The sequence below is a fragment of the Arvicanthis niloticus genome, chromosome 20 (assembly GCF_011762505.2).
Source record: "Arvicanthis niloticus isolate mArvNil1 chromosome 20, mArvNil1.pat.X, whole genome shotgun sequence".
NCBI lineage: Eukaryota > Metazoa > Chordata > Mammalia > Rodentia > Muridae > Arvicanthis > Arvicanthis niloticus.
Genome location: NC_047677.1, coordinates 43,407,214 through 43,416,340, shown reverse-complemented (window position 1 = coordinate 43,416,340; position 9,127 = coordinate 43,407,214). Strand labels below are relative to the sequence as shown.

Genomic DNA, 9,127 nt, shown 5'->3' with positions numbered 1-9,127 from the left:
CTGCCATCCTCAAAGATGCCCTGCTATTCCTGTGTTAGCAGTAAAGGGTACAGGAAGTCTCCAGGTAAGTGACATTGCCACCATCAGAGTTGGGGCATCTTCTTCTCTGTAAGGTAATGTGTTTTCAAAGAAGGGGAGTGTGGTAGGCTGATGGGCCTTAGGCTCTGGTGAGCTGGCTTGGGCCAGCCCTGACAGGCAGGTGTGGAAAAGGTAAGATGGAATCGCCAAGGTTCTCCAGGTGGGCGGGATGGAGATGTGAGCTCTCTCCATGTCGACATCCATCCGCCATGCCTCAGGATGTGGGTGGGAACCTGTGTCAAAAAGCTGTGAACTATAAATGGGACACAGTATAAAATGTTCTTTTATTAAAAAACTGCATAAACTATGGTAAGTAAATAGATTTAAAAATAAAAACATTTTTAAAATGCTCTAATATGTTCACATTACCTCTGCAAAGAAGGCAAAGGCCAAGGCCTGTGTCATGCCTGGTTTGTACATGCCTGGCCCAGGGAGTGGCACTATTTAGAGGTGTGGCCTTGTTGGAGTGGGTGTGGCTTTGTTGGAGTGGGTGTGGTCTTACTGGTGTGGGTGTGGCCTTGTTGGAGTGGGTGTGGCCCTGTTGAGGTAGATGTGTCACTGTGGGCATGGGCTTTAAGACCCTCATCCTAGCTGCCTAGAAGCCAGTCTTCTGCTAGAAGCCTTCAGATAAAGATGTAGAATTCTCAGCTCCTCCTGCACCATGCCTGCCTGGATGCTGCCATGCTCCCGCCTTGATGATAATGGACTGAACCTCTGAACCTGTAAGCCAGCCCCAATGAAATGTTGTCCTTATAAGAGTTGCCTTGTTCACGGTGTCTGCTCACAGCAGTAAAACCCTAAGACAGCCTGGGAGAGATATTATTGACTCTTTCACATGGCCAAAGACATTAAAACATAACACCAGGTGTATTTTCTCTCTGTACTTGTATTTGTTTAAGCTAACTGTAAACTTCATGTTTTGCTTGTTTTAATAATAAAAATCAAAGTGCTTTGTTTATACTACTAGAGGTCAGAGGCCTAGAATGGCCTGTCTTCCCCACTCCGGTCTGTGGAATAGCCTTTGATCCTCAGAAACTTGACTTCGCTGGCCATCAGATGAGCAGACCTCGGAGAGATGGAGCAGAAAGAGGTATCCTAAGAACCTGGCCAAGGTCAGGGATGGAGTTGGGCCATGGTGGTGAATAGGCCAGCCTCTGTCAGAGCCAATCAGCTATCAGCATGGGCCAGCATGGAGGTTATGCGTATTTACAGGCGTGTTTTCTACCCTCTTTGCTTAGCCAGGCATCCTCACCCCAACGAATGGCCACCACTGAGGGGCCTCGGGCGGAGGGTGACCTCATTTTTCATGTATGAGTAACAGAGAGGGGTCAGCTCACTCTGCTACTGAGGGATGTTCCGGCTCACCATTCTGACAGATGGGGCGGGGCAGTCTGGAGCAAGGGCCGCAGGGAAAGCAGCAAGATCAGAAAGCCGACCTGCCGAGCCAGAGCCAGAGCTGGAGCCTTTAGAGGGGCTTCAGAAAGCTGAGCAGAGAGTAATAGGTGAGGTGAGTCACTCAAGGGAGTCTTTAGGAATTGATTTGAGGTAGAGGGATTGGCCCTGGGGTAGAGTTAGTTAAAGTAATGGGAGGGAAAGGAAACGGGGTTGGTTGAACATGAAAGCTGCACTCAGCCAATCAGATATTGGGTGGGTGGATGGGAAGGTGGGGCTGGGTGTGTGTGTGCTACGATCTTTCTTTGATATTCAAAATTTTTAAGGGTTCAAAACATCTTAAGATTTTTTTTTAAGTCATGATTTAGACAAGACTCCGCATACCATACGGGGAAGACGTCCCTGACTCCCCAAGTCCTGGTGGCTCCTCGATCATTGTCATGCGACTCTTGTCACCCGGCCTTCCCTCTAAGTGGCTAAGAATGCTTGATTGCCCTTGGGTGAGGGTCTGCCATAAACTGGGTGACCTCATCACAGGATCTCAGTCAGATCTGCAAGAGAAGCCTGAGCCAAATTACTGGGAAAGAACATGAATGAGTCTTTTGGGGGTGTGTGGGTGGGTGGGACGGGGGCGGTGTCCACCATTTACCAGGCAACAGCATCCACCCTGTGGGACCTTCAGATGCAACCGTTGGGTGGCTTGTGTCCTTGTGACCTCCGCTGTGGTCTTTCTTGACCGCCCCAACATTGCTCACCTGATGACCACGTGATGACTGAGGAAAGCAAAACCTAAGAATCCCAGTCTAAGCCTGATCTGCAGTCTCTTCCCAGCTTTCTACCCGAGCAGAGGGTGGTGCAGGCCATTCCTGTAAATCTTCTAGTGCTTGCGCCAGCAAGCCTCGCTCTCATTCTGTCGCTCGCCCGACACTGGTTCGTTCAGGGTTAGGAATGGCTCAGGGGTCCCAGAAGTGAATGAAGGAAACAGGACTGTTTCCCTCCAATTGCCTCTTCACTTCCTGCTCCTGGCCCTAGTGTCTTCCAGAGTCACCCGAGGCCTCTTCAGGGTGTGTGTGGTCCCTGGGAAGCCCCTGCTGGATCTTGGCCTTCTGTTTCAGCTCGGCTCTCCCAAGCCTGCTCCATTTAGAATCCATTAGCAGTGTGTGGGTCTCCGAGGCTAACCTACAGCAAACCTCAGATCCAGTAAGCCAGGAGGAAAAGCATTTGCCCGCTCCCTACAGAGGTTGTTTCTGCCCCACCATGAGGAGCCCCTCTGGAAAGCCGTTCCAGAGGCTCCAGGAGGGAGGGAAGGCTGTGGGCAAAGAGGATGGCACTATTCTTCTCAGAGGGAGGTACCTTTCGGGACCTGCCAGAGAGACATTAACAGGCTGCAATTTCCCAAATCAACTCTTTAGTTTGTAAGTAAGAGAAAAATCACGAGTTTCTGAGTGTGCCCGCCCAGTGGGGGCTCTGCCACTGGCTTTTCAGAGACTTCTTGTTCATTTCTTTTCACAGGCTGCCTGTCAGGTGCCACAGGCTGGTGGGTGGCCTGTCATCATGTGCCATTAGGAGCCATGGCAGCAAGGGTTTGAGGATGAGGCTTCCCGGGGTCAAGCAGGGCCAGATGATTGCTACCCAACCCCGCGCAGCCTCCAGTCTCGGTATACTCAGGCACTCTGGGTCTGGGACTGGGAAAAGGGATGGGTGGAGCCAGCTAGGATTGCCACAACCAAGAAACATTTTCCAGGGTCCCTTTGAATTGAGATTTTATCATCTCCGTGACTTAGTAACTTATCACTCAATGATGGATCGATTAAAGGGAAGGAGACTAATTACTGGCTGGCAGCACAGTTCCTTTAGGCTCTCATGAGCAACCTATCTTAGGTTGGCTCAAGGTTGGTTGTCATGCTCAGAGGGTCACAGGACCATAAGGTGGATTAAGCCTTCCCTGGGGAAGTTGGCTCTGTTTGGTTCTCCCATCCTCTCAGGGCAAGAGGCCTCCCCGCCAGAGATGCCACAGCTATTTGGTGCCAACGAAAGTGACAGAAACCTCGAGAACCAGCCCTATGTGCTGAGTGTGGCCATAAACAGAGCCTGGGGCAGCAAAAGTTATATTGTCAGAATTGGGGGCGGGGCTTGGCAGGGTGACCTCTGCGATGGGAGAAGGAACCGGCTAAGGATTCCAGCCACTACACCTCATGGTGTGTTACAAGAAGGGCTGACTTCAGTGAAGTAAAGATGAGGGGGATGGGGGAGGAACACGGAGCGGCTGTTTTGGGGTCTGAAGATGAGAATGGAACTGGAAAGACGGCAGAGCAACAAGAAAGGAGGGGTCTGCGTCTCAGGATGTTTAAGAAAAGGAGGAATCTCTGTTGTGCTCAGGGGCTCCATTCCTCGGGGCTCCTTCACCGCGGTACATCCTGCACCTTGTCCGAGTTCTCTACTCAACCCCATCCTAAAGTGGGTTTTTAAATCTTCAGAAATACATTCTCATGATTTCATTTTGAGTTTCTTTTTCTTTTTGGTCAGACTATCTGATGGGAACTAAGTCTGTTTCCCATCCCCACCTCACCCCCAAAGTCCTCTGCTACCTCCCGTCTTTTCCTTTTCTGTCTAAGTTTTTAGATCGCTGTCTAGGAGTTTTGGTGCTATGAGAAGGACTCAGTTTCCTGGCTTTATGAGGGACGCAGGAGACCAGTTCTGCCTTCTTGCTCTGTGTGGAAGGAGTGAATGTATGGGATGGGTGTAAGGTATCCTGATAAGTACCTCAGAATCAAGCTGTCTAGAAAAATCAGGGTTGGCCCTCAGGGAATGCTCCTGCTGTGACCTTACCTTCGAGCGTTAACCTATCTCATGAGTCTGCTGCGAATCTGGTTTCCTTCTCTCTGGGTGCAGGGCCTTGTTTGAAGGGCAAGCAAGGATCCAGAGAAGGAGCAGAAGGACTGACGCTGGGTCTGACGCTGAGTCCAGCCAACTTGGCTTGGCCTCTCCTGGACTCACCAAGGCTCTGATTCATGGGGTGCCAAGGCCAAACACATTTGAGTGACAGCGGCTTCCTTTAGCCTTGCCCTTGCCAGTTCCGTGTTCCCTTGTCTCAGAACAGCTACTCAGCAAATGCCCGCTGCCCCCAGTCACTAATCTGCAATGTACATGCCTGCTTCTCTTCCCACAGTGGAAACCAACCAGCTTCTCTTCAGTTTCTGCTGTGCCCCTCCCCCAACCCCCATTTAGGCCAGGGTTTCTGTTAGCAATTTCTGCCGAGGCGAGGAAAGAAATACGGGTAAAGGTCTCACCAACGGATTCCATCCAGGCTCCGAGGGCCCTTTGGGGACGCTACAGGTCTGTGAGATGGATATAACCAGGCAGGGGGTATTGAAAGGTCAGAAGTCCTTCCAAGCAGGTTGGCAATGTCCTCTGGGGTCCTGCCAAGGCTGGGGACATGTGTGCATAAGAAGGAAAGATAAACTTGAACAGGTCCTTCTGTGGAGGTTCATCCCTGAAGACGAGTTGAGGGGAGATAGGAAGAATGGACTGAGTCCCACATCCCACGTCCCACAGTTGAAAAGGCTAACTGGAAGGAAGTGCCAACAGACCCCAGAGCCTCATCCTCAGACTGCATGGCAGCAAAGCTATGGCTGGTGGGACCTCCTCACAGGAAGTGAATGGATGGATGAATCCTCGAGCTGTTTTGCCAGCTACTCTGGAATCTGCATTCCTGTCTGGAGCCCCAGTAGAGGTGTTCTCCAGAGACTTCCTCCCTGTCTGGGGTGTGCACTGAGTCAGCAGAAAGCACAGGGCCTTGCAAGAGACTCTGGGAAGTGTGTTCTTCCAACCTGGGCTAAAAGGGGAAGTTCCTGGCCACAGCGGCCTTCCCCTGAGGAAGAGCCTAGTTCCCACCACCTCCATCAGGGGACGGAGGGCGTTGTGGCTCAACAGCCAGTCCTTGGACAGTTTTAGCGGAGCTGCAGGAAAGCTCACTGGAACTCAAGGCCGGCTTGTAGAGGCTGCTGCTTCTGGGCTTGGGGTGTCGGGAGGATCCCCAAGCCCTCAGGTGGGAAGGGAACAAAGGAGGTCTCTGCTTCAGGCCCCTTACTCCGTGGCTCTGCTACTGTGTGAAGAGCTAGGTTCTTTTTTTGCCCTGAGTTCACCATATCTCGGTGTATGGCTCTCACTCTGCCTCTCGCTCCTGGCCTACTGATGTCTCCTGATCATAGAATGTCTGGTCAAGGTCAAGGTCAAGGCTTTGGAACCCATACCTCCTGCTCTGCTCATGGGTACTACTTGTCTAGAAGGAACATGAACAAGGAGAGGGCTAGGTGGGTCTATGTGAGTTGTAAGAAAATCCCTGGTACCAGAGTAGGCATTGATACCTCCTTTATCAGCCTGGGTGCAGAGGCTAAGTTAGAGTTACCATAAGAGACACCAGCTTTCCGCTGTAAGGAACATCACTGTGGGCCAGTGCCAGGGTCCAGTTATCTGAGGACAAAGGCGAGGGATGGAGAAAGAGCTGTCAAGAGCCCCCCCCCCCCCCCAGGTTGAGTGGGGGTGCACCAGAGACCATGCAAAAAATCCCTTCTTCCAGATAGGGCTGGCCAGGGGGCTAACCTCTAGGGGGCGGTGTTGCTGTTTTACTGTTCTCCAGAGTGTGCAGCAAGCCTGTTTGGGCCTGCCATGCTTGTGTGACTAGGACCTTGGCTCTGGTCCCACACTGAGCCTGCTGGTTCCTGGGATAACTTCATCTTGCAATGAGGTGAGCAGCCGAGGAGACAGAGGCTGCCTGGCAGGAGGAGGCAGGGGCAGGCATCTGGGTTAAGGCTAATAGGGCAGGGCGGGGTTGGCCTGGGTGAAGGGACACCCATCTGGTCTCTGGGCAGGTAACATGGGTTGGGCCAAGTGACACGGGCTGAGTCACGTCCCACGTTGACAGGTTGCGGTGCCCGGCATGAGTCAGCTGCAGCTGAGCCCCAGGAATAGAGCCTGGGGAGGGCAGCTCTCTGATCCTAATGCTCTTGTAGGATCTGTCTGGGTCCGTGGCGTGACAGAGAACTTGTGTTGGAGGGGCAGCTGTTCTGGCCCTTAAAATGAAAGGACAGTTCCTGCTACTGCCTGCTGGGGTCTATCTGGGCTGCAAAGACACCATGAATAGGCCACAGAGGAAAACTTTGTCACTCACTGTTCTGAAGGCTGATGTCCAATATCAGGGTACCCGAAAATTTGGTGTCAGGTGAGGGCGACTTTCTGCTTGGTAGATGGTGTTTCCTTGCTGAGTCCTGACTGGGTGAAGGGAAAGGAGACGCTCTGGTGTCCCTTCTATTAGGGCCCTGTGTTTATTGTTTTTCTCACAACTATGAACAAAATAGGAGACTGAGAATCGACTTTAGAAGGTGAGGGCTTATCTTGGCTCCCAGTTGGAGGGGCACACAGTCTGTCACAGTAGGAAAAGTGACAGCAGCAAGCATCTGAGGTAGCTGGCCAGTCAGGGAACAGAGACGGATGCTGGTACTCAATTCTCTTCCTCCTTTGTGCTCAGTCAGGGACCCCAGCCTATGGGTTGCCATTGCCTTTTAGAATGGGCCTCTCTAATTCAACCAACCAAGTCTAAAAACACAGATACAACCAGATGCTTGTTTCCATGGCAACACCAAAGCCCATTAAGTTGACAATCAGGATTAACTTTCAAGGACCTCACCTCCTTTCTGGGGGCTCTCTCTTGTCACCGTGTTAGCTCCCATCCCTAGTAACTATCCCCTTGCAAGTTAGGTATCAACTCATATATTTGGGGGGGACACACACACTTTTGGATCACGTCACCGCACTAGGCACACTGAGTTCTGGCTTGATGTCCCTGTCCCGGGGCAGGAAGGTGAGCATAGTGGCTACTGTTGACCAGCTCTGAGGATAAATACTGTCCAAGATGGAGACGCCATGGTCTGGACCCTCCCTCCACTTCCCCAGTCTCTTGGATCCACACAGTCCAAACAAAGCACTCTGGATTCAAGGTGCTGAAACTGGCACATGCTGCCTAGAGTGGATCTGGGGAGCTGGAGGGGACATAAGCCCCCAGGAGCCAATGGGATTCAGTCTGTGGGCCCCCAGGGACCCACAAACTGTGCTGTGGGCTTCCAAAACGTGGCCTGGCTGAGGATATCAGTATGGGCATGGGGGTGGACATCAGGGAGAAAGCAGATCTGAGGGACCACTTCTCTGGGGCTCATGGAGGCCGATTCTCTCCCATAGAGGCTGAGTCCTGGAGTCAAGGAAGAGCACAGGAGTTGGTTTCTAGGCTCAGCACCACAGGTCAAGGTTTGGTTGAGGTAAGCCTGAGGGGTGTGGTTGAAGAAGCTACCTTGATCCTTCAGGAAGCCCTTGTATGTCCTCGGCATACCACCTGCCACCGTTTGAACTCACAGGCTGGAAAAGGGTACTTTCTCACTTTTTCCCTGTACATAACTCTCTTGGTATTGAGCTTCCCTGGAAACTGCTCTTGTCTGCCTGGCCACTCAGCTTTTCCTGGACAACCAGTCTCAGTAGGACAAGGAGAGCTCAGGTTCCCAGAATCACCTTCTAAGGCCTCATCCTTGGCTTTCTTGCAGAGCCAGCCACCCCAGCTCCCCTTAAGGGCCCCCGCTGGAATGAGCCCACACAGTTGGACACCCTGGTCTGGAATCTGCCACAGCCTGAAGCACCTCCTTCCCAACTGTGGAATGGGGATGTCGGTGTCAGCAGAATCTCAGGGCGTTTGTGGCCCACTTAAAAGTGATCTCCAGTTGACAGCTGCATGACTTTGATGCCGACCCTTGGGATTACTACATGTGTTATAATTAACTCTGCTGGGAGGGTGTGGACTCTGGGGTCAGCCAGGATGCCCGAGGTTGCCTGATTAAGAACGAGAGCTACCCCAAGCCATGAGTCCAACTGTGACCATAAAAGGCTTTCTTTGGCCACTTTATTTAAAGACCGACACCACCTAGCACAGACCATCCTCTGGTGGCCTTGGGAGCCCCCTGAGGGTAAATCTGACATTTTTATTCTTCATTCCTGTTCTGTACTTGTCAAAATTCTTCTGGGGGGCTGGAGAGGTGGCTCAACGGTTAAGAGCACTGGATGCTCTTCCAGAGGTCCTGAGTTCAATTCCCAGAAAACACATGGCGGCTCATCTATAATGTAATCTAGTGTTCTCTTCTGGTGGCAGGTATGCATGCAGGCAGAACACTGTATACATAATAAATAAATTTTTTTTTTTTTTTTAAAGTGAAGTGATGTTAGTCCTTGTGTGTGTGAGTACACTGTAGCTGTCTTCAGACACCAGAAGAGGGCATTGGATCCCATTACAGAGGGTTGTAAGCCACCATGTGGTTGCTGGGAATTGAACTCAGGACATCTGGAAGAACAGTCAGTGCTCTTAACCTCTGAGCCATCTCTCCAGCCCCAAATAAAGACATCTTTAAGAAAAATCTTCTGGGGAAATTCACTTTGTGGACTTCCCTTAGACACCCCCCCCACCCGGAGGCTACGGAGCCAGGCTACCACTGGCCACATAAGCAGCCTGTACACATCCCTCTGGTCACCTTCCATTCTCTCCGAGGTCTCTTTGGCATGAATCTCTAGGACTGCTGACGGTCTGAGCCTCCTGTGGCTTCCTTCACACTGGGTCAAAGAA

At 51.7% G+C, this 9,127-nt stretch overlaps 1 long non-coding RNA gene across 1 annotated transcript; it reads left to right on the top strand.

Annotated features, from left to right (window-relative positions):
• Positions 1 to 6,135: 6,135 nt before the first annotated feature.
• LOC143435196 (uncharacterized) lies at positions 6,136 to 8,587 on the top strand. Its single transcript, XR_013105269.1, has 3 exons — positions 6,136 to 6,217; positions 7,705 to 7,781; positions 8,061 to 8,587. It is a non-coding gene; the product is annotated as an uncharacterized LOC143435196 (long non-coding RNA).
• The last annotated feature ends 540 nt before the right edge of the window (positions 8,588 to 9,127 follow it).